At 44.3% G+C, this 25,506-nt stretch overlaps 1 protein-coding gene across 1 annotated transcript in view; it reads left to right on the top strand.

The window, feature by feature from the left end:
• The window catches only part of Asap (ArfGAP domain of ASAP), a gene marked incomplete in the record, with an annotated part of 838,555 nt that overhangs the window by 530,940 nt on the left and 282,109 nt on the right, over positions 1–25,506 (top strand).

The following is a 25,506-nucleotide window of genomic DNA, read 5'->3' as shown; positions in this document are numbered from 1 at the left end:
ATTTGATATTCACAAATAACGATGAACTAATCAGAGACATAATCACAAAAACAATATACTCTGACTACGACATCGTAGACGTACATACGAGTATAAACCCAGGATGAGAGAACTCCTGCAATAATATATGAGAAGGGATGTTTAGTAAGTTTAATTTCAACAACCATAAAATTTACCGGGACAGAATTAACCAAGAACTATCAGGCATATGCTGGGAAACAGTCATGAGCACCCTAAATCTTCACCAGTGCCTGGAAAAGCTGAACACACAAGCATACAATGTCTGTATTAAATATGTACCATTGAGGTAGCCTAGAAGATCAGATATAAAAAGAGAGCTGGAAGATAGTACAGAAGAAAATGGGTTACCGAATTGCTTAAAAACATGAATATGCCACAACGAAGGAAAGATAGCCTTAGTCAAGATATTGCCGATTTAGAGCAAAGATTTAAGATGTATCAAACGGGAGAAACACAAAAGGGAATGAAAGGCCATCCAGGATATTGCAAGAAACCTCAAAGCTAAGAAGTACTTGTAGAATTGGACGCTTAATAAGAGGAAGCTCATACAGTGACAATGAGCAGGAAACGAGCGAAATTCTAAAGGAACAGTATAAATCGGTGTTCAGCAGTCCACTAAATGACAGCAGGGTGGAGACTGCAGAAATCTTTTTCATTACATCGGAAGGCTGCGCAGACCAGCTTATTGACATTTGTACTAATCTCATAGAATTCGAAAGAGGAATTGAAAACATGCCCGCTTACTCAGCACCTGGACCAGATTTATGGAGAAAGAGCCTAAACCTTAGATCTAGGTGAAATACCAGAGATCTTAAAGAGTGCAGACATAGCTCCTTTTCATAAGGAAGGTAGTAGAGCACGAGCTAAAAGTTACGTACCAGTAGCCCTAACTTCTCGCATAAAAACTTCTCGCATAATGATCGCATCTGTCATGCGCAAAGACGCTTGACAGATGCGATCATGGGGTGATAGTGCACAAAATGAGGGCCATGAGCATTACGGGAAAGGTATGCAGATGGATTTTCAGGTTTCTAACACAGAAAACAAAAAGTAGTGGGAAACTGAGCAAAATCCAGAATCAGCGAGGTAAAAACTCAGTACCCCAAGGCATTGTTCTGGAACCTCGACTGTTTCTTATCGTCATAGCAGACAGATAAAAACACCCGTCACAGTTTTGTACCATCATTTGCAAATGACACCAAAATAAACATGAAAACCACTTCGGTAGACGATACTGAAAAACTGCAGGACGATATAAACAGGATTTTCCGGTGGGCAGTAGTAAACATAAGGTTCACTGGTGATAAGTTCTAGCTGCTTACATATAGAAAGAATGAAGAGCTCAAGAGACACACTGTACACAAAAATCAATTAGATAGTCAAATAGAACGAAAGGAACACGTGAAAGACTTGGGAATAATTATGTCAGCTGACTTTTCTTTCAAAGAACATAAGACCACATAAGGTCACGACAGACATCAGTGAAGATGACGAGGTAGGTAATGAGAATTTTCAAAACAAGGGAAATAATTTTATGGTGGAAGTTTTCAAATAACTTGTGCTCTATCATTTGGAATATTGTTCATTGCTGACGACCCCATTCAGGGCAGGAGAAATATCAGAGCTGGAACAAGTAATGCATTTAAATTACTGGGAACGCCTTAAAGTCATAAATACTATATACTCACTGGACCGGAGGAGAGAGATACATAATATATACCTGAAAAGTACTTGAGGGACTTATTCCAAATATGTACACTACCATAACATACTGGAGTGAGAGATACGGAAGAAAGTGCAAAATAAACCAAGTGAAACGCAGGAATTTAGTGGGCACAATAAGAGAACAATATATCAACGTCCGTGGCGCCAGACTATTCAACATCTTACCAGAATATATCAGAAACACTGCTGTGACACATGTAGAAGTCTTCAAGAGGAAACTGGACAAGTATCTTCACCAGGTGCCGGATCAACGAGGCTGTGATGGATATATGGGTCAACGGGCCACCAGTAGCAACAACCTTGTTGACTAGTCAAGCACCAAACGAGCCTAGCCCAAGGCTGGGCTCTAGGAGTAGAAAATTACTCATCGAAGGTGTATCAGTAGTCTGATCAGAGCGTCAACCAGGAGTCAGGTCCAGGTCCGGGCTGCAGGGACGATAAATACTTTGAACCATCAGCAGGTATTGAGGTAGACCACAAATACCCATGAGACAGTGTTAGGTTCGTAGTAGTGATGGTATGAATGGACGGAAGCCATCTGTTCATGTGCACTCTTGGTAATGGACGTTAATGGTAGATGGACTGACAGGTGAAGACTTCCGCTGTTTTTTCTTCTTGAGTGTGATAACAGGTCTTGGGGGTGGAGGGGATAAAAAGGTGACTAAAGTACAAACTATCTCCAGTATCCCCAGGTAACAGCCTGGTTGATCAGACCTTGATTCAACAGGCCTGGTCTGGGATCTTAGTATTTTTTTTTAAGTTAGTTTGGGTTGTATTAGTCCACTTAAACAAATAAAATGTAGGTTTTATCCACAAAAAAACAATAAAGACCTGGGAGTGATACGTCTGGCAAGATGGTGTCGGAGCGTCACCGGCAACATTGAGATCAACATGATTATCATTTGTGGTACCAAAATGACATGCTATTGTTGAGATAGAAGCATTCTTAAGTGATGGTATTCCTTTTGCCCACAAACCAGTGTTATGGGTGCAGTAAAGCAGAGCAAGAACTGGTCTTCAGTATATAATTGTGGGTGAGTGTTGTAGTGGGTGGAGATGATGAATGTGCTACTTGTTACACACTGTCAGTGGTGTTTTGTAGTGTTTCACGAGTTACGTGTCGAGTTAGATGTAGAGGCTATTGTTAGTGGTGTGTAGTGTGGTGAAGGTTGATGGTAGTGGTGTGGTGTATGGTGCCATGGTAAGCCAGGCTTGGAAGAATGCTTACAGTGTTATGTAGTTGCAAACTAGCTCACTCTTCATGTTACCACCTCCTTCAGGGTTTCTCTCCCCCAGGTCATCTTCAGCGTCTCTAGTGGTAGCACCAGGTCCAGCGTACCTGAATGATATCTAAAGGATGCTTCCGGGGCTCCGTGATAATATATACATGAAAAGTACTTGAGGGCCTTATCCCACATCTGCACACTGCCATAACAACATACTGGAGTGAGGGGATATGGGAGGAAGTGCAAAATAAATCCAATGAAAGGCAGGGGCTCCGTTGGCACAGTAGAACATTGTATCACCATCCGTTGCTCTAGCCTATTCAGCACCTTACCAAAAGATGCCAGAAACACTGCTGGGACAAGTATACAAGTCGTCAAGAAGAAACTGGACAAGCATCTTCACCAGGTGCCAGATCAGCCAGGCTGTGATGGATATGTGGGGCAGCGGACCTCCAGCAGCAATAGCTTGGTTGACCAGGCAAGCACCAGACGAGCCTGACCCAAGGCCGGGCTCCGGGAGTAGAAAATCTCTCAAAACTCATCAAATATAAAGGGTTATAAAATTAGCTGGAATCAGTAGTGGAAGACTAATGTGAGAGACCCGCGAGTAATTGTCAGATGATCTCACCGTGAAGGACCACAAGAGCGTCACTATCAGTACCGCAAGGCAAGATAAATGAAAATGGTTTGTAAAACCATTGTCATCACCTGTCAGACACTGCATCATCTTGAGATCTTGATACAGGGATTTCCTCAACGCTTGCCTAACTTGTAGGAATGACCTACTTATACTAGTGGATTTGTCCAATAGTGACTCCCCCTCCTGCTTCTACTCACCTTACTGCAGTACATAAGCAACTTCTCACATTTGCTGTATATTTCTCAAGATTGATGAACTTGAACACATCAACTCCAGGCTGAGGGACTGATTACCTCAAACTCCTCCTCATTGTCCACTGTTATTTTCTGTACTGGACTGAAGAAGCTGCTGGCTGGCGAAATGTTTATGCAGTTAAGATGATGCACAAGTGTCTCATTCTTTTTAGGCAGCAGGATAACTAGACTCTTCAAAATAAGAAATGTCTGGCAAATGATGCTCTTTGAGTGGCTTGTGCCCTCTAGACTGGAATGTTGCTGTACTATAACAGCTCATTTCAAGGCAAGGCGACATTGCAGACCTGGAGAATGTGCAGAAAACTGGAAAACTCGCTAAGGGAAGCTCAACAAATGTTAAGGGATCATCTCTTCATTACCCTTCCTTCATATTTGAGGGAGATTACCAGCAGACCCCTGGATGTCGTCAGGAGGTAAATGGATAAGCTCCTCAAGTCACCCCCTGATGAACCAGGCTGTGGTGCATAAACTAAGTGCGACTAGCACTTGGTTGACGACCTGGTTGATCAGGCCATCAACCAGGAGACTAGTCAGGGGCCTGTTCGCAGGGGTGGTGATACCCGGAACCGTCCTCAAGAAAATTTTCAAGCACAACAACCATTAGTAGTAACTGGAGAATCAATAACATAGTACTAACAGCGACAAGTACAGCAGTAATACCAGAAGGATACCTGGAGGATGTTTCCAGGGGTTTGCGCCTTCGCGGCCCGGTCCCAGACCAGGTCTCCTGGTAGTTCAAAAGTTCAATTAGGTTGTTGGCCGCGCGCAGTGCAACGTATGAACACAGTCCGGCTGGTCAGTAACTGATTTAAGGAACTTGTCCAGTTCTTTTTCGAAGATAGCCAGAGACTTGTTGATCATTTTCCTTGTACACAAAGGGAGGGCATTGAAAAGTCGGAGACCTCTGACACTCATTCGAGTTTAGCTGCAGCATTTACAGCAACATCTACAGCGGCGATAATTGCAACAGCTGTAAAAGCAATAGCTGCTAGAGTAATGGATCCAGCAGCAGCAGCAGCAGCAACAACAGGAGAAACAGCAACGAGGGTCTCGTGCCAGGCACTTGATCACGTCACTCATGATAGAGCACGGCAGCTGGCAAACACTGTCTACACCTTCCTCTTATTGTAACCCACTTCCACCCACTCACTCAGCACACCCACCCACCTCCACCCACTCACTGGGCACACTCGCCCACCTCCACCCACTCACTGGGCACACTCGCCCACCTCCACCCACTCACTGGGCACACCCGCCCACCTCCACCTGCCTTTCTTAATACGCAGAGCGATTACTACCGGATTAAGGATTACTGGTAAGTGGATTACTTGGAAATTAATGTAGTTGGGAGGAGAAGACCAGGGTGGGTTAATTGTTTTAGTTCCCCCATAATAGTTTTTTTTTTTTTAAGAATACGGAAAAGTGTCAGTGTTTCTTAGAGGAGAATGTCTGCTCGTAAGAACATTCTGCATTACACGGTATAACTTAGGAGAATGTCTGCTCTTGTGAACGTTCTGCTGTACACGGTGTCACCTGAGAGAATGTCTGCTCTTAACGTTCTGCTGTACACGGTGTCACCTGAGAGAATGTCTGCTCTTAACGTTCTACTGTACACGGTGTCACCTGAATGTCCAAGAGTCTTTAAGCAACTACCAGAAGACAGAAATATTACCAGAGCGAAATTGTAAGTTATCAAGAAGATATCGGAATACTGTCTCCTGCAAGTGCCTGTCGTCATATATATATAAGACGTGTGTGTGTGTGTGTGTGTGTGTGTGTGTGTGTGTGTGTGTGTGAATGATTGTGTGTACTCGCCTAATTGTGGTTGCAGGAGTTGAGACTCGGCTCCTGGCCCCCGCCTCTTCACTGACCGCTACTAGGTCTCCTCTCTCCCTGCTCCCTGAGCTTTATTATACCTCGTCTTAAAGCAATGTATGGTTCCTGCCTCCACCACATCACTCGCCAAACTGTTCCACTTCCTGACCACTCTGACTGAAGAAATACTTCCTAACATCCCTGTGACTCATCTGAGTCTTTAGCTTCCAAGGGTGACCCCTCGTATCTGTCCCCTCTCTGGAACATCTTGTCTCTGTCCACCTTGTCTATTCCGCGCAGTATTTTGTATGTTATCATGTCTTCCCTAACCCTCCTGTCCTCCAGTGTCGTCAGGCCGATTTCCCTCAACCTTTCTTCGTAGTACATTCCCCTTAGCTCTGGAACTAACCTTGTCGCAAACCTTTGCACTTTCTCTAATTTCTTAACGTGCTTGACCCGGTGCGGGTTCCAAACTGGTGCTACATACTCCAGTATGGGCCTGACGTACCCGGTGTACAGTGTCTTGAAAGATTCCTTACTTAAGTATCGGAACGCTAATCTCAGGTTTGCCAGGCGCCCATATGCTGCAACAGTTATCTGGTTGATGTGTGCTTCCGGAGACGTGTTCGGTGTTATACACACCCCAAGACCTTTCTCCTTGAACGAGGTTTGTAGTGCGCGCGTGCGTGTGTGGGGGGGCCTTCGCGCCGCTTGCACCAACAGCCTGGTTGACCAAGCGGTCAACAAAAAGGCTTGGCGTCAGGCCGGGCTGTGTATAATCTTCTAAACTAGCCACATGTAGTATATATGTGGGCGGTTTGTTGGGTGGACCAGTGGTATGGCGAACTGACTGTTGTACGGGTGGGCGGTATTTGGTGGGCGGGCTGGTGGTTGGTTGGCGGAGGTCTGGCTGGTCCTGGCGTACCCACTGCCCGTCTAGACTTCTATTGATTTCTTGGCAAAGTGGGTTGGTGTACCGCCAGGTGTTAGGCCTGGCTAGGTATGTGTGTGTTCATGTACACCTTTGTGTGGTAGGCCTGGCTAGGTATGTGTGTGTGTACATGTACACCTTTGTGTGGTAGGGCTGGCTAAATATGTGCATGTACAACCTAGTGTGGTAGGCCTGGCTAAGTGTGTACTCGCCTGTATGTGGTTGCAGGGTGGATTCACAGCTCCTGGGTGTACGTGTGCACCCTGGTGTACACTCCTGGCTAGGTGTACATGTATACCCAGGTGTCAGAACTCTCATTCAAATTATTATTATTATAATCAAAAAGAAGCGCTAAGCCACAAGGACTATACAGCGACTCTCATTCAAAGATCACAACAATGTTATTGCCACAGTAGTATGGATAATGATGGGCTGAATAACTAGGACTTTCAGAACAAGAGATGCCAAGCTAATAATATACTCCAAATCACTTGTTCTCTCCAGGCTGGAATACTGTTGCATTTTAACTACCCCCTTCAAGGTAGGATAAATTGCAGAGTTGTACAACGTACAGGAAACCTTCACAGTTTGTATAAATTTAGTCAGGCGTCTGACTGAATTCGGTGAAGTAGGTTGCAGTATGGTGTAAAATACCTACAGTGAAAAGTAGGGGCGTGATGAGAATTCGGGAGGTGTAAGGGGACCAAGACTCTTCGATACGCTCCGTTCGTGCATAAGGAGAATTGCCATCAAATCCCTGGCTGTCTTAGCAAGTAATATTCAGCAGTCAGGCTGTGTTGTTAAGCATTATCATTCGTATAACAGTGGTGAAAAATGTTATTTAAAAACAAGTAGAGAAAATGACAATGTTAACGATGTAGTAACACCAAGAATGAGACGATTGTACAATATTTGGGAATCTTTATTGAGGAAACGTTTCACCACACAGTGGCTTCATCAGTCCAACGCAAAGAAGAACGGTGGAAAAAGAGGAGAGTTGAGATAATTAGTCCTTCAGTTTGGAATCGATGGGTTCAGTCCATCCGATGGACTGAACCCATCGATTCCAGGCTGAGGGACTGATTTTCTCAATTTCCTCCTCTCCTCCACTATTTTCCTTTGTATTCAACTGATGAAGCCACTGCGTGGTGAAACATTTCCTCAGTAAAGATACCCAGATGTTGCACAAGTGTCTAACTCTTTAAATTGTCTGTTTTCATTACCTTATTTATTCTCTGACCTTCCTTGCCCTTTACTCTTATGAAACTGCATAAAATATTAAAATAACTTGAGATCCAACTATGTTATAAAACTCCCAAATAAAAAATCCTTATTGCTAAAATTAGAAATCTAACTTAAAATAAATTCTCGTTCATTTTACAACTCATCCAAGGACGCTAGTGAGTTAGAATTTTTTGTGAAACACAAATTCTTAACCATTCGAGATTTCATAACCAATGGCCTCCTGTTCTCAAAAATATTTTTTTTCCATAACGCCTCACGACACTTTCAAAATGTTACTCATTAAAATCATAAAAAAATATAAAACTTTTGGCGCAAAACACTTATAACTAAGTCTTTTTCGAGGAAACAATACATCCATCCATCATCAAGTCTGGACTCGTCAAGTCTGGACTCGTCAAGTCTGGACTCGTCAAGTCTGGACTCGTCAAGTCTGGACTCGTCAAGTCTGGACTCGTCAAGTCTGGACTCGTCAAGTCTGGACTCGTCAAGTCTGGACTCCGACTGAGGGAGGAGAGTCACACAGCCTGCACAAACACAGCTCAGCAGTACAAGTACTGGACTTGACTCAAATAATGAGAATCACATCAGAATGTACAGTTATGTACCATTTGATGTGTACTTTCATTTTGTTATTAGTCCATCACAGTATCGCAGTTTTATTATGTAATTTAAGCAGGTATTAATTTGACAACACTCAATTACAATTACTTTATATAAAAATTCAATTACAGTTCCAACAAAAATTGTAATTAATTACATTCAGTTTTAATTACAGTTATTCCAAGCCTGCAGGCTGTAATGGATATATGGGCCGGCGGGCCACCTACATCATGAGCCTGGTTGACCAGGCAGTTAAACAGGCTGGCGTTGCCTTAGGCCTACCCTCGCGAGTAGGAAAATTATTGAAACAAGTTGTAGGTAAATTTCAGCGGGGCTGGAGTTTTCTAACAATTTTTTTTCTTTCTGAATGCGACCCACAACAGTTGGCTAACACAGGTGGACACGGGCAGCGGGGGAGTGGGGAAAGGAAGGAAACTCGGCCATATGTTTGTCGGTGCAAAGGGAATTGTTTTTACCTGTGTTTTACTTGTGATTAGCGTCGAAGGTTCTTCCCCCAGATCCCAGCTTCAAGCTAGGCTTTCCTGTTCACCGCTTGGTCAGTCAGGCTGTTTGTGTTAGTGACCCGCAGGCCCATAGCCGTCACAGCTCGACTGATCCGGCACTAGTATAAGAAAATCTGTCCAGTTCTTCATGAAAACCTGTCTTCGTTTCAGCAGCGTTTCTGGTACCTACTAGTTTGATAATAGAGAATTATGGGCTGCGGATATTGGCAGCGTTGTCTAATTATACACATGGCTTACCTACTTTTCACTGGGTTTGTTCCACACTGTCTCCCATTTCTTTCTAGTAAATTGTTAGAGTAGTGAGCAGGTTATATATGTATTGTCAGGTATCTCCTCTTTTCAGAGAGGAGAATCCAAGAGCTTTGACTAGAGGAGTTCTCAATACTTTAAATATTTTATAGATTATATTTGGGCAGTACATGAGATCTGCACATTTTCTAGCTCTGTTGTCTCCCCTGACTTGAGAGGCGCTCTGAACAAATATTTTAGTCGTGAGACTAAAATAGTATTTGAAATGTACTGTCTTTAACGTTACTTTTCTTATTTTAATATCTCTAGCAGCCACTCTGTCATGTTCACGGCATTCACTTCATTTGCCATATTGTGTTTTTCTAGTGACAGTCTCTGACAGTTATACCTAAATATTTTTTTACGTGTTCCTTACGTTATATGATATGGGTAGACTGTGTTCTCTATATTGTGCTTGTTTTATGGTCTTCATTCTTCCTGTACCTAAGCAAATGAAAGTATTATTTTCGTTTGCCCACTGGAAGACACTATTGGTATCATCTGCAGAAGGTTATACGAAGATGTAGTTAGTGTTCTTGTCTGTCATCTATGATGGGAAACACTCGTGAGACTAAGACTATCTTGGGGTACAAAACATTTAATTTTTATATCCTGAGACTGAACTTTGCTTGGTTAACTACCACTCCTTGTGATGTTTGTTAGAAATTTGAGTGTATATTTCTCAACTTATCTTCTTGTACATGATCTCATATTAGGAGCTCTTCCAAACTCCCGAAACAGGTCATAGATGTGCTCCTGTGGCCACTTTCTGTATGGTCGCTTTTGTCAAATGACTTTCCAAAACCCGTGTAGATTACCTCAGAGTTTTGTTTTTCTTCCAGGCTTACGTTATTTTGTCATAAAGCCGTGTTGATATTGGTTGTGTGGTTCTTGTTTCTCCATAAAAACAGTTGTTTGGCGTCTCAAAATCCTTTCAAAGATTTTTATGAGGTATGATGTTAGTGCTTCTGAGTTGAATATTTTTGTAATAGTTATGCTGATCCCTTTGTTAAGAATTAAAAAGTTCAGTTCCCCAAGGCACTAACTATCCTGGCACTTCTGCTGTTTCTCATCCTCATAGCAGACATAGATTCAGACACCCGTCACAGTTTTGTATCACCATTTGCAGAGAACACTAAAATAATACACAAATAACCCGCACATAGGAGAGAGGAGTTTACGACGACGTTTCGGTCCAACTTGGAATTTGTAAATGGTCTAAGTCAGACGGAAAGGTCGTTGTAAGCTCCTCTCTCGTATGTGCGGCTTATTTGTGTATTATTCCAGTCATGGTATTGTGCCTTTTTGTTCTTTCTTGACACTAAAATAAGCATGAAAGTCACTGCAGTACAAGGCACTGAAAAATTACAGGATATAAGGCGTGTTCTCTAGTGACAAGTGGAGAACAACATGACGTTCAGTGGTGATTAATGAACTCAAAAGGAACACGGTATACAAATCTCAAGAGGATCATCAAACAGAACGGAAGGAACACGTGAAAGACTTGGGAATAATTATGTCAGTTAACCTTTCTTTCAAGGAACATAAGACAAAGGCATTACATCTAGGAGGATGACAGGGTGGGTAATGAGAACTTTCAAAACAAGGGAAATAATGCCAATACCTGGAGGCGTTTACCGGTCCGTGACCTGACCGACAACTTCAAATCGCTAGTGCTCCCTCATTTGGAATATTGTTCAGTACTGACAACCCCTTTCAGGGCTGGAGAAATATCAGGGCTGGAACAAACAGAGATCGTTTACGGCCAGCATAGAGCCAGTAAAACATTTAAAATTATTGGAAACTCCTTAAAGTCTTAAATATGTACTCAATGGGGCGGAGGAGAAAAAGATACATGATAGTATATACCTGGAAAGTACTCGAGGGCCTGATCCCAAATCTGCACACTGCCATAACATACTGGAGCGAGAGATATGGGAAGTGCAAACTAAACCCAGTGAAAAGGAGGGGTGCAATAGGCATAATAAGGGAACACTGTATCAACATCCGTGACCCCAGATTATTCAACATCTTACCAGAAGATATCATAAACACTGCTGGAACAATAGTAAAAGTTTTCAAGAGGAAATTGGACGAGTATCTTCACCAGGTACCAGATAAACCAGGCTGTGATGACTGTATGGGGCAGCGGGCCTCCAGCAGCAACAACCTGGTTGACCAGGCTAACACCAGACGACCCCAGCCCATGGCCGGGCTCCGGTAGTAGAAAGACTCTCAAAACTCATCGAAGTTATATCAAAGGTATTGTTCAGTTGAATACAGAAGAGGCAGCGGCGGCAGCAGCAGCAACGGCAGCAGCGGCAGAAGACGACGACGACGACGACGAAGACGAAGACGACGAAGACGTCGTCGTAATCAGTCCATCAGCCTGGAGACAAGTTCTGCTCCAAACTATGGAGAAGAATTTTTTTCCAGGCGGAGGGACTGACCACTTCAAAACTACGTCTTTGAGGGTGATGGACTGATTATATCGTCTCAACATCTCTACTGCTTTTGCTGTCTCCGTATTCGACTGAAAAAGCCTACTGTGTAGGCGAAACGTTTCAAAATAAATATACCTAACTGACTCACATTTTGAGACACTGACCGCGGGTTCAATCCCGGCCGGGGTATGGTTTATACCTAACTGTTGCACACGTGTCTTAACGCATCAACTTGTCGCTATTGTTTACCGTTATCATATTCGTACTTTGTTTTCTGTATATAAATAACACATTGCAGGGATCGGGTTCAGGTGCTGCTTGTGCCGGTTGTCTGTCTTTTTCCCTTTCATTTATATACTTCAGCCCGCCCTACGAAGTTGTGAAAAAAGTCTTGATCTTCAGCTTCATAACATTGCCACAGTCACTGAACACTTGATTTATATTCTTCTTTATCGATCATGCTCACTCCTTGGTCATCTCAAAAATATTTTGGATTTTCCCATTTTTTTTAAATTACTTATACCTTGGAAGGTTTTCGAGAGTTTTCCTGCTCTCGCAGCCCGGCCTGGCCGGATGCTTTAGCTTCTGTTGTACGTATATAATTTAATTGTTCATGTAAATTCTCAGCGGTACACATTTGGCGAGGGCACGGGGGCCCAGGGGTAGGTTGGGGCACGTCCCGGGGATAGTGTGGACAGGACTTGGCGGGGGCCGGAGCGGGGGAGCGATGGGCTAGGTATAGGACATGGCTAACCAGGGATGTGTAGAGTGGGTAGGTGGGTAGAGAGGGGTGTGTGACTGCGGCAGGTGGGTAGAGAGGGGTGTGTGTGTGGCGGAGGCAGGTGGGTAGAGTAGGTGGGTATGTGGCGTGGGCATGCGGGTAGAGGGGGTGTGGCGGCGGCAGGTGGGTAGAGAGGGGTGTGTGTGGCGGAGGTAGATGGGAAGAGAGGGGTATGTGGCGGGGGCAGGTGGGTAGAGGGAGTGTCTGGCGGTGGCAGGTGGGTAGAGGGAGTGTTTGGCGGAGGCAGGTGGGTAGAGAAGGGCGTGTGGCGGCGGCAGGTGGGTAGAGAAGGGCGTGTGGCGGCGGCAGATGGGTAGAAAGGGGTGTTTATCGGGGGCAAGTGGGTAGAGAGGGGTGTGTGGCGGCGGCAGGTGGGTAGAGAGGGGTGTGTGGCGGCGGCAGGTGGGTAGAGAGGGGTGTGTGGCGGCGACAGGTGGGTAGAGGGGGGTGTGTGGCTGCGGCAGGTGGGTAGAGAGGGGTGTGTGGCGACGGCAGGTGGGTAGAGAGGGGTGTGTGGCGACGGCAGGTGGGTAGAGAGGGATGTGTGGCGACGGCAGGTGGGTAGAGAGGGGTGTGTGTGGCGGGGTCAGGTGGCTAGATGGGTGTGTGGCAGGGGCACGTGACTAGATGGATGTGTGTGGCAGGGGCAGGTGGCTAGGCAGGGGTGTGTTTCGGGGGCAGGGGGCAGGTTGGTAGAGTCAGGTTTTTGGCGGGGGCAGGGGTCATGTGGGAAGAGAGGAGTGGGTGTGGGGTACGGGTGACCTCACGCCAGAGTATCGACCTGCTGCTGCATTCATCCCGGGGTTGACCTTGCAATGCAGGCATTCACCCGCATAGCTTCTTCCTACTTGTTATTCAATGTCATTGTGTTTTTTTGCTTGCTTTGTGCACGTGTCGAGGCGCGCGTCAGGGGGACAGGCAGACCCGGCCGAGGGACAGGCAGACTAGGCTGGGGGACAGGTAGACCCGGCTGAGAGACATGCTGACCAGGCTGGCAGACATCAGCAGCAAAGCAGACAGACGCGGGCATTGAAATTAGAATATAAAGACTCGCAGACAAATACATGAATAACATTAAATTATGTAGAATATAATATATACACTGACGGAGCAACTGCAGATGCAACATGAAATTCGCGTCAGGGATTGTTAACTCGTGTCGTGTCCTGCACTACCACTGTGGCAGTGATCAACTCTATAGTAACATGTACAAAATAATGAAGCTGAATTTAGGGCTGTAAGTTTATTCAGTTATACACAAATTCAATTACATAGATTATCATACATAGCAGCATGTGTGTAGTGCTGTAGGTGCTGCTAGTACCAACAACTTAGCTGATCAGGCTATCCACCGGGAGGCCTGGTCTGGGACCGGGCCATGAAAGCGTTGACCCTCGGAACACACTCCAGGTAGGCCGCAGGTTGGTAGGATCAGGCCTCGCTTGTGACACCCTGATCAGCGAGGCTGTTGGTGTTTGCTGCACCACATCCCTGGCTGTTAAAAATATTTTTTCAGGATCTTTAATTGCTACTTGGAGATGGGGGACTTGTTGTTTATTCCACTTATGTGGTTATTGAGTTCTCTTAGAGTACCTTTTGCACTTTGCTCTTCACTTCATGTCGCTGATACCAGCTGCCTGACTGATCAGTCTATAAATCAGGAAGCCTGGTCTGGGACCGGGCCACGAGGACGATGGTCCCCAGAAGTGACCACAATACCAGAATTTTTGCCTATACCGATCCTCAGTTTTAGACCGATACGGATACTGATACCATTAAATTGATAGCCGACGATACTGATATTTTGGTACACTCCTAGTGTTTTGCAGAGTCAGTCATACTGGGCGTTCAAGACGGTAGCTTGGCATCAAACCTGGTTGCTGGGAGAAATACCTGTGACAGCTTTCCAGGGATTTGCTGAGCCCTGGAAACCTGTCACAGGTATGTCTCCCCCATTATCGCAAGGAGGAATTTCAGTGTGAAAATTTTGCACAAGGATCTCAAGCACCTTCCATGTAAATTATATATTTTTTCTCGTCTTCATCCTAGGGAGAGTAAAATTTGACTAGTTAATGGTCCAAGTCAGATCGAAACGTCGTTATAATTTTTCATTCTCCTGTGTGCGGGTTGTGTGTACATAAATAGCATGATAGTCGTTAGTTATGTATGTTCCTCGTTGGAGAAGCGACCATGTGGTAGAGACCGGCGGGGCAGTAAAATTGTACTTAATGACAATACTGGTCTACAAAGTTTGAAAAATTTTGTGCCTCGGGAAGAAAAAGGCATTTCACTATAAGGTTTTTGTGATACTCAAAATTAATATGACCATAATAACAATCAATTGGCTAAAGTTTCCAAGTTAGTTTATTTACACATTTTGTGTATATGTATAAAATACTGTATATTAGTAGCATACCTCTTCATTGAACCCGCTTGTATATCATGATTCAGCCCGACGCTTCTTTGCTTGTTTTTATGTAGTCCACTTCTGGAGCATTTCTTGTTATGTAGTCTGCTAACAATGATGGACTCGGTTTTCCCCGGTAGTGTTTTTCCATGGCTGAGATATCCTGGTGGAAATGTTCATCTTGTTCATCGTTGACTGCTCCGTAATTGGCCGGGAAAAAATGGAGGACAACAGTATAGCATACAATGTATAGTGTAGATATGGGAATATCTTACAAGCGACTGGCACTAGCGAACTATTGCCAGAGGTCCAGTGAAGTGTTAATAACGGATGAGTAATTACTATAGTCATAAGAGATATAACGAGTGGTGGTAGCATTGAGGTGCAGGGAATCACAGCATACATAAATTGAGCATACAACCGTTACCTCTACTAAACAGGAAATAAACTTTTCCATAGAAGTGTAGGAGAAAGTTAGCATAGGCCTCTCTGCTGTGTAAATAATAAAACAATGATCCCAGTATAGCGCAGTGAAAAGTGTATTTTGAAAGAATACAGTGTATATCCTTGAGATAAACAGTGTACAGCACTACATAAAAGGAAATTAAATAATAATAATAATAATAATAATAATAATAATAGTGAAGTGTGGCAGTGTGAGTAAGTCCTGCCGGGCTCACACCCACCCTACACCCACCACCCACCCAACACCCACCACCCACATACTGCAAACTTGGTTCATATAAATACATCTTGCATATTACTGGCACCAGCAAGAGGAAGGTAAAGTGGAAATCAGTTTTCTTCCGTGGCATACAGAGTGCAGTAGGATACAGACAGGATGTCAGCACAGCATATCTGTGGGACATGTAAAAAAATCCTTGGAAGGAAATCCAGAATCACATGCAATCTATGCTTTTCCAAACACCATATCTCTTGTACTAGACTAAATACATCCTCAAAAAATGACCTCGAACTAGCAAGGTGCTTCTGGTTGTGCAATAAAGATGTAGAACTTTAGGCAGGTATCAGAAAGGTAATAAGGAGAGTAATAAATGATAAAAATAATCAAGAATGACCTCTTGGATAGTCTACCAAAAATATATAAAACATGGGAGCAAGAGATAGTGTATCAAAAAATGCAGAATGCCCATACCACAACAGATGACTCGAAACTATCTAGTCACCCACATAGTAAACCAGACTCATCCCCCAGTCATAGCACTAATGCCCACAATGCTGGTGCTGGCCCAGGCTCCCCCAGTCATAGCACTAATACCCACAGTGCTGGTGCTGGCCCAGGCCCAGCCGCTGGCCCAGGCTCAGCCCCCAGCCCCAGTGCTGACTCAGACCCAGCCCCCAGCCTTAGTGCCAGCCCAGACTCTACTAGGGACCCTACCGCAACCACCACTAAAACCGTAAATATATAACCATCATTGCACAAGACCGTGGCCCACAGTACAGATGTTGGAGAGGAGTCTCCTCCTCCTTCCTCTACTGAGGAAAGTAGATGGAATCCAGAACGGGGCAGCCCTGGCTTGGATACTGAGGATTATAGTGCAGTCCCAGAACCTGCAGAAATTGACAACACACCTCCCAACAATTCTCAACCAAAGGTGAATTTGTGCAAATATTATGCTTGGGGCATCTGTAAGCATGGAATATCAGGAAAAAAAATGGGACATGCAACTTTGAGCATCCTAAAAAATGTAGCGACCTCCTGTCTAAAGTAGTGTGTCGTTCTTCTTCCTGTACTTTCTTTCACCCAAAAATGTGTCACTCCTCGGTCCTCCAGAAGCAGTGTTACAACATCGACTGCCCTGCATACCATCTAAAAGGGACCAGGAGGCACAGACCCCACAAGACAAACAATAGTAGCTATTACAACCCAACTCCAGGTGATTTTTTAGCAGCAGGAAACGGAAAAAGAAAATGGAAGGAAATAAAAACAGTCCACCTTGGAGCCTTGTTGGACTGGAGGTGCAGCCAGTGGCCACCCATGGCCCTCCAGAATTACAACTACTGATGCCAATAACAAAATCCCCCCAACAAACACAGAATACAACCTCGTTCATATTTGCTAATATACAGAGCCTTAAGCCATCCACCAACAACAAAATACCTTTTATCAGTGGACTTCTAGAGGAGTCTAATGCAATGTTTGCAGCCTTCACAGAGACTCATACAAAAGATCACTTTGACAGTGAAATATGGATAAGTGGTTACAACCTTTTTAGATGCCACAGAAAAAACAGGCAACAAGGGGGGGGGTTGGCCTGTATGTCAAAGAGTCCCTCATCTGCACGGAGTTGCTGAACACCACAAATGAGGTAGCTGAAGTTCTATCAATAAAGATCGAGAACCAAAACCTAGTCATTGTGGTTGTATATAAGCCACCAGATGCAACCTCACAACAGTTCAAGGAACAGCTACTGAAAATTGATTACTGTTTGGAAAACCTTCCAGCTCCATCCCCAAACATCTTACTGCTTGGTGATTTCAACCTAAGGCATACAAAATGGAAGAATGTAGCAAATAATGTTATAGCTGAAACAATCCCCGGAGGTAGCACAGATGAAAGGTCACACACACACACGAGCTACTAAGTCTCTGCAAAAAACACACCTTAAGCCAGCAGATAGTGGAGCCAACAAGACTAGAAAACACACTTGACCTTATCTTCACAAATAATGAGGACCTGATAAGAGACATAAGAATATCGAAAACAACTAACTCTGATCACAACCTAATCGAAGTCCAGATGTACATGCATAGGGGTCCTGATCAGCAGAATGCATGTACCTGTGAAGGTGTCTTCACAAAATACAACTTCAACAACAAGAACATCAACTGGGATGAGGTAAACCATGTCCTAAACAAAACATGTTGGGAAGATGTCTTAAATGACATGGATCCAAACCAGTGCCTTGAAAGGATCAACTTCCTGGCAGCTGAAGCATGTTCTAGGCATATTCCCCTAAGAAAGAAGAGCAGGAGTAAACTGGAGAGAGAAAGACGCTCCCTCTACAGAAGACGACGAAGAGTCACTGAGCTCCTCAGGAGTGCTAGAATATCTGATACACGAAAGGAGGCGCTGACCAGGGAAGTGGAAACTATCGAACTTAAGTTAAATGACTCTTACAGGAACCAGGAGAGACAGGAGGAGCTTAAAGCTATTAGTGAAATTGAGAGAAATTCAAAATATTTCTTTTCATATGCCAAAAACAAGGCAAATACCACATCTAGTATCGGGCCCTTACTCAGACAGGATGGGACTTACACAGATGACAACAAGGAAATGAGTGAAATATTGAAATCCCAGTATGACTGTGTGTATAGTGAACCACTAATCGGTCTGAGGACCGACGACCCAAATGATTTCTTCATGAATGAGCCTCAAAACTCCATAAATGTATGCCAGATTTCCGATATTACCCTAACTCCGATAGATTTCGAAAAAACCATTGACAACATGCCCATGCACTCAGCCCCTGGCCCAGACTCGTGGAACTCTGTTTTCATTTAGAACTGCAAGAAACCCCTCTCGCGTGCCCTAAGTACACTATGGAGGAGGAGCTTGGACATGGGTGAAATTCCACAGTCACTTAAAACAACGGATATAGCCCCACTCCATAAAGGTGGCAGCAAAGCATTAGCTAAGAACTATAGACCAATAGCTCTGACGTCCCGCATCATAAAAATCTTTGAAAGAGTGCTAAGAAGCAGGATTGCAAATCACCTGGATTTCCAAAATCTGCACAATCCAGGGCAACATGGGTTCAGGGCAGGTCGCTCCTGCCTCTCACAACTACTGGATCACTATGATATGGCCTTGGATGCACTGGAAGAAAATCAGAATGCAGATGTAATATACACAGACTTTGCAAAAGCATTTGACAAATGCGATCATGGCGTAATAGCCCATAAAATACGTGCTAAAGGAATAACTGGGAAAGTTGGGAGATGGATCTTCAACTTCCTAACAAATCGAACACAAAGAGTAGTGGTCAACAGAGTTAAATCGGAGGCTGCCATAGTGAAGAGCTCTGTTCCACAAGGCACAGTACTCGCCCCCATCTTATTCCTTATCCTCATATCAGACATAGACAGAGATATACATCACAGCACCGTATCATCCTTTGCGGATGATACTAGGATCTGCATGAAGCTGTCATCTGCTGAGGACGCGGTTAACCTCCAAGAAGATATAAACAAAGTTTTCCAGTGGGTAACGGTAAACAATATGATGTTCAATGAGGACAAATTTCAACTACTCCGTTATGGAAAACTGGAGGAGATAATAACTAGAACAGAGTATACTACAGACTCTGGCCATACAATAGAGCGGAAAAATAATGCAAGGGACCTGGGAATAGTAATGTCTGAGGATCTCACTTTCAAGGATCACAGCAGTGCCACGATCGCACGTGCAAAGAAAATGTTAGGATGGATAATGAGAACGTTCAAAACGAGAGATGCCAAGCCAGTGATGATCCTTTTCAAATCACTTGTTCTCTCTAGGCTGGAATACTGCTGTTCATTAACATCTCCATTTAAAGCAGGTGAAATCGCAGATCTAGAGAGTGTACAGAGATCCTTTACTGCACGCATAAGTTCTGTCAAGCACCTTAACTACTGGGAACGCTTGGAAGCACTTGACTTGTACTCGTTGGAACGCAGGAGGGAGAGATATATCATAATCTACACTTGGAAAATCGTGGAAGGAATGGTCCCAAATCTGCACACAGAAATCACTCCCTACGAAAGTAAAAGACTGGGCAGGCGATGCAAAATGCCCCCAATAAAAAGTAGGGGTGCCATTGGTACACTAAGGGAAAACACCGTAAGTGTCCGGGGCCCAAGACTGTTCAACAGCCTCCCATCAAGCATTAGGGGAATTACCAATAAACCCCTGGCTGCCTTCAAGAGAGAGCTGGACAGATACCTAAAGTCAGTGCCGGATCAGCCGGGCTGTGGCTCGTACGTTGGACTGCGTGCGGCCAGCAGTAACAGCCTAGTTGATCAGGCCCTGATTCATCGGGAGGCCTGGTCATGGACCGGGCCGCGGGGATGTTGATCCCCGGAATAACCTCCAGGTAACCTCCAGGTAACAGCAGGTTTTTCCAGTAATTGTCTCTGTAATTGTCAGCTTCGGTATTTCCGAAAAAAAAAATGGTTGTTACTAGCCGGAAAGGATTTCAGGCATTTTCTCCTCACTGTGATACGATCACTCTCTTCGTCTCTTAAGAATCACGTGAATCTGTGGACCAACAAATAACTTCGTTGATTTTTGCTTCATTGAGCCTTTGGGGATTTGTCATCTAGGTACTTAAAGGTTGTTGTCATTTTATACATAACCTAAACTAATTTTTTCATGAGGCCTAGTTTAATGTGTAAGGGTGGTAGCAAATCCTTCTCGATTCTACAAAGATGGAATGTTCAGTAAGTTTAATTTTAGCAACCATAGAATTGACTGGAAAAAAAAATAAACCAAGAATTATCAGACATACCCTGGGAATCAGACATGAGCAACCTAAATCCCCACCAGTGCCTAGAGAAGCTGAATACAGAAGCATACAAGGTGTGTATGAAGCACGTACCATTGAGGAAACCCAGAAGATGATCAGATATAGAGAGAGAGCGTAGGAGATGGTACAGAAACGCTTGGAAGCACTTGACTTGTACTCGTTGGAACGCAGGAGAGAGAGATATATCATAATCTACACTTGGAAAATCCTAGAAGGAATGGCCCCGAATCTGCTCACAGAAATCACTCCCTACGAAAGTAAAAGACTGGGGAGGCGATGCAAAATACCCCCAGTTAAAAGTAGGGGCGCCATTGGTACACTAAGGGAAAACACCATAAGTGTCCGGGGCCCAGGACTGTTCAGCAGCCTCCCACCAAGCATGAGGGGAATTACCAATAAACCCCTGGCTGCCTTCAAGAGAGAGCAGGACAGATACCTAAAGTCAGTGCCGGATCACCCGGGCTGTGGTTCGTACGTTGGACTGCGTGCGGCCAGCAGTAACAACCTGGTTGATCAGGCCCTGGTCCACCGGGAGGCCTGGTCATGGACTGGGCCGCGGGGGCGTTGATCCCCAGAATAACCTCCAGGTAGACTCCAGGTAGGCAGAAGAAGAAAACGGGTTACTGAATTGCTTAAAAATACAAATATGCTACAACAGAGGAAAGATAGTCTTACCCGAGAGATCACTGAATTAGAGCAAAAACTTAGGATGTCATACCTAACAGAAGAAGTACCAAGGGAACAAAGGGCCATACAGGATATTGCAAGAAACCCAAAATATTTCTATTCCTACGCAAAATCTAAACTAAGAAATACCTGTAGAATTAGACCATTATTGAGAGGAGATACGTATACAGACGATGAACAGGAAATGAACGAAGTCCTAAAAGAACAGTATGAGTCGGTGTTCAGCAGCCCGCTAAATCACAGCAAGGTAGAAAGTACAGAAATATTTTTCACTCCAGCAGAAGGCTACGCAGACCAACTAACGGACACTGGTACAAATCCCATAGATTTCGAATAAGGAATGGACAATATGCCCACTCACTCTGCACCTGGACCAGATTCATTGAATGCTCCATTTATAAATTAGTGCAAAGTACCACTAGCACGAGGCCTCAGTATTCTTTGGAGAAAGAGGTTAGATCTAGGTGAAATACCGAAGACCTTAAAGAGTGCAGACATAGCCTCTTTGCACAAGGGAGGTAGTAGAGCACTAGCTAAAAATTACAGACCAGTAGCCCTAACCTTTCACATCATAAAAATCTTCATGGACCAGCACAGCCAGCATAACCCGAACCAACATGGTTTTAGAGCAGGACGATGATGCCTGTCACAGCTGCTAAACCATTATGACAGAATTACGGAGGCACTGGAAGAAGACCAAAACGCAGATGTGATTTACACAGATTTTGCAAAGGCGGTTGACAAATGCGATCATGGAGTGATAGCATACAAAATGAGGGCCAGGGGCATTACAGGGAAGGTAGGTAGATGGATTTTCGGTTTCCTAACACACAGAACTCGACAAGTAGTACTAAACAGAGCAAGATCCAGCATCAGCGAGGTCAAAAGCTCAGTGCCCCAAGGCACTGTCCTGGCACCTCTGTTGTTTCTCATTCTTATAGCAGACATAGATCAAAACACCCGTCACACTTTTGTATCATCATTTGCAGATGACGTGGTGGGTATTGAGAACTTTCAAACAAGGGAAATAATGCCGATGGTGACATTCTTCAAATCACTAGTGCTCCCTCATTTAGAATATTGCTCAGTGCTGACGGCCCCGTTCAAGGCAGGAGAAATATCAGAGCTGGAACAAATACAGAGGTCGTTTACGGCTCACATTGAGCCAATAAAACACCTAAATTACTGGGAACGCCTTCAAGTCTTGAACATGTATTCATTGGAGCAGAGGAGAGAGAGATACATGGTAATGTACACCTGGAAAGTACTCGAGGGCCTGGTCTCAAATCTGCACACTGCCATAACATACTGGAGTGAGAGATATGGGAGGAAGTGTAAAATAAACCCAGTGAGGAGCATGGGTGCAGTGGGGACAATAAGGGAATACTGTATCAACATCCGGGGTCCCAGACTATTGAACATCTTACCAGAAGATATCAGAAACACGGCTGGAACAAGTGTAGAAGCCTTCAAGAGGAAACTGGACAAGTATCTTCACCAGGTGTCAGATCAACCAGGCTGTGATGGATATGTGGGGCAGCTGGTCTCCAGCAGCAACAGCCTGGTTGATCAGGCAAGCATCGAACGAGCCTGGCCCATGGCTGGGCTCTGAGAGTAGTTAAACTTTCGAAACTCTTCAAAGGTATAAAGGTATATCAGAGGATACTGAAATTTTTTTGTTCCAGTTTTCAAAGTGTCGGAGTGGCCACGCCTTCTTGATATAACGAGAAGTCCTCGCCCAACTATCCTATTCACACAAAAACACAGCAGGATACCTGTCACAATGAACACAATAAGACCAATATCACCACAACCAGGAAGATGACAGGGTAGACAATGAGCATTTTTAAAACTAGGGAAAGTGCCAATGGTGACACTTTTCAAATTGCTTGTGTTCTCTTATTTGGAATACTTGTTCAGTGTTGAGGACCCCGTTTAGATCAGAAGAAATATCATAGATGGAACAGATACAGAGATGGTTTACGGCCAGCATAGAACCAATAAAGCATTTAATATACTGGGAACGCTTTAAAGTCCTAAATATGTACTCGCTGGAGCGGAGGAGAGATACATGGAAAATTCTTGAGGACCTTGTCCCAGACTGCACACTGCCGTAACATATTGGAGTGAGAGATGTGGGAGGAAGTACAAAATAAACCCAGTGATAAGCGAGGGTGCGGTGGGCAAAATAAGGGAACACTATTTACGTCCGGGGTCCCAGACTATTCAACATATAGTTCATAAATCTGCTTTGTGTTCACACGTTTCCTTCAGGAGGACTGCCTAACCAGCTGGAATTGATGGCAACATTTTTGCGAACATGCAACAAAACAGCATTTAGGCTCCAATGAATGATGAACATTCTCCACTCGTCAGGATTATGAACAATATTTAGGGTTGCCATCAGGCCATCGATGTGGTTGCAGGCTACAAGGTCACCTTTCCATGATGAAGAATGGAACAAAATCTTTTTGACAGTCACGAAACTTGCTCAATCATTTTCAGCGAGAAGATTCCACTGCTGCAAACTGGAACCCATCAGTTTGGTCTTGCTCTTTAGCATTTCTAAATCTCTAAGTCCTTTACTTCATTTTGAGTTATCATGCGCTGTTTAGAAGTCAAGTTATGAACATGTTCAGGGTCTTGTGAAGCTGAAGGTTCACAAGTTTCACAGGTTCCATCCTCCTCCTCCTCCTCTGACTCAGTGGAGAATGAGTTCTGGAGCTCAAGAATGAGTAGTCCTTCGCAGTGGGGTACAGGGCATATAACAAGGGGGTATATTAGGGTATTGTACAGTCCACAGTTTTCTTCCTTGCAAATACCTTTACTGACTGGAGGTACCATGCAGAACTAACAATCGTTCAAATGATCTTTTGAGTCCCTTCACACTAACGGCATTGCAAAAGGCACAGATAAACTATTCCACGGGCGGGGATAGAACCCGCGATCAGAGTCATGAAACTCCAAACCGACGCGTTTAGCCACTGGGCAAGCTGGCTACAACAAGATTCGTCCAACTAGGTATATTTATGACGGCTCTGAGGGGACTTGAACTAGAGCTAGTCACGGCCACGCTGGCGGGAGATTAGTCTGTAAAAACTTGTGGTCACAGTGGTGCCTATGCTAACCTCCTAGTGGTGTATAAATATACTTAACTGGACGAATCTTGTAGCCAGCTGGCCTAGTGGCTAGCGTGTCGGTCTGGGGTTTTATGACTCTCTGATCGCGGGTTTGTTTGCAATCGCGTCATTACAGTTTCGTGAGTCATGTTATTAAAAGGCACAGATTTTCTTTTACAATTCAACCATTGTTGAAGGTTGATTGCACAAGTTTCGCAAAATGTGTGTGGGGCTCAGCTCTTGGCTTGATCTCCAATATTGCAGCCAAAATTAAGGTGACAGCCTTTCCTAATCATGACATTTATAATGCTTTTGCGATGCAAAAGTCAATTATTCACAACCATAAGTTATCTGGACTGTTTACGTAATTACGAGGCATCCCTGTACAAATTTGTCTGAAACAAGTCAACATCAAAAGCAAACTAGAAGGAAGATGACACATGCCTACTGTGTGACTTCCGAGAATGAACTGATGCAATTCAGTTAGCAGGGTGATGTAATATCTGAATTGCAAGACAGTTATCCCTTTTCTATCAGAGTTGCCAGAAATACAGTGCAGAAATCAAAGATGCACAATTGGTGGTCCATTCTGTACAAGTTTGTCTCATCCTCCCTCCCTCGAAAAAAAAGAAACTTGGGAAATATAGGAAGTGTGGATTTTTATTCAATTAATCATCGTGGGGTTTGAATCAAGAGCCTTTTTGCCTTTACAGTTTGTTTACCCTCCTCCCTTCCCGAGTTAAAGCAACCACCTTGAGTCCATACCATATCTTTATCGAAAGAGAATTTGCAATTTTCAGCATCACTTAGGGTATTCATTGACCAAAAATTAGCAAAGAATAGTTAGTTTAATTTCCTAAGAATTTTTGCTTAAATGCCAGTGATGGCTTCCATGCAGTTGTTGCTTGTATGCCGGTGATGGCTTCCATGCAGTTATTGCTTGCATGCCAGTGATGGTTTCCATGCAGTTGTTGCTTGCATGCCAGTGATGGCTTTCATGCAGTTGCTGCTTGCATGCCAGTGATGGCTTTCATGCAGTTGCTGCTTGCATGCCAGTGGTGGCTTCCATGCAGTTGTTGCTTGCATGCCAGTGGTGGCTTCCATGCAGTTGTTGCTTGCATGCCAGTGGTGGCTTCCATGCAGTTGCTGCTTGCATGCCAGTGCTGGCTTTCATGCAGTTGTTGCTTGCATGCCAGTGGTGGCTTCCATGCAGTTGTTGCTTGCATGCCAGTGGTAGCTTCCATGCAGTTGTTGCTTGCATGCCAGTGGTG

The sequence above is a fragment of the Cherax quadricarinatus genome, chromosome 12, assembly GCF_038502225.1.
Source record: "Cherax quadricarinatus isolate ZL_2023a chromosome 12, ASM3850222v1, whole genome shotgun sequence".
Classification (NCBI taxonomy): domain Eukaryota; kingdom Metazoa; phylum Arthropoda; class Malacostraca; order Decapoda; family Parastacidae; genus Cherax; species Cherax quadricarinatus.
Note: the sequence above shows the minus strand (reverse complement) of the source record. Positions and strands in the feature narration are given on the sequence as shown.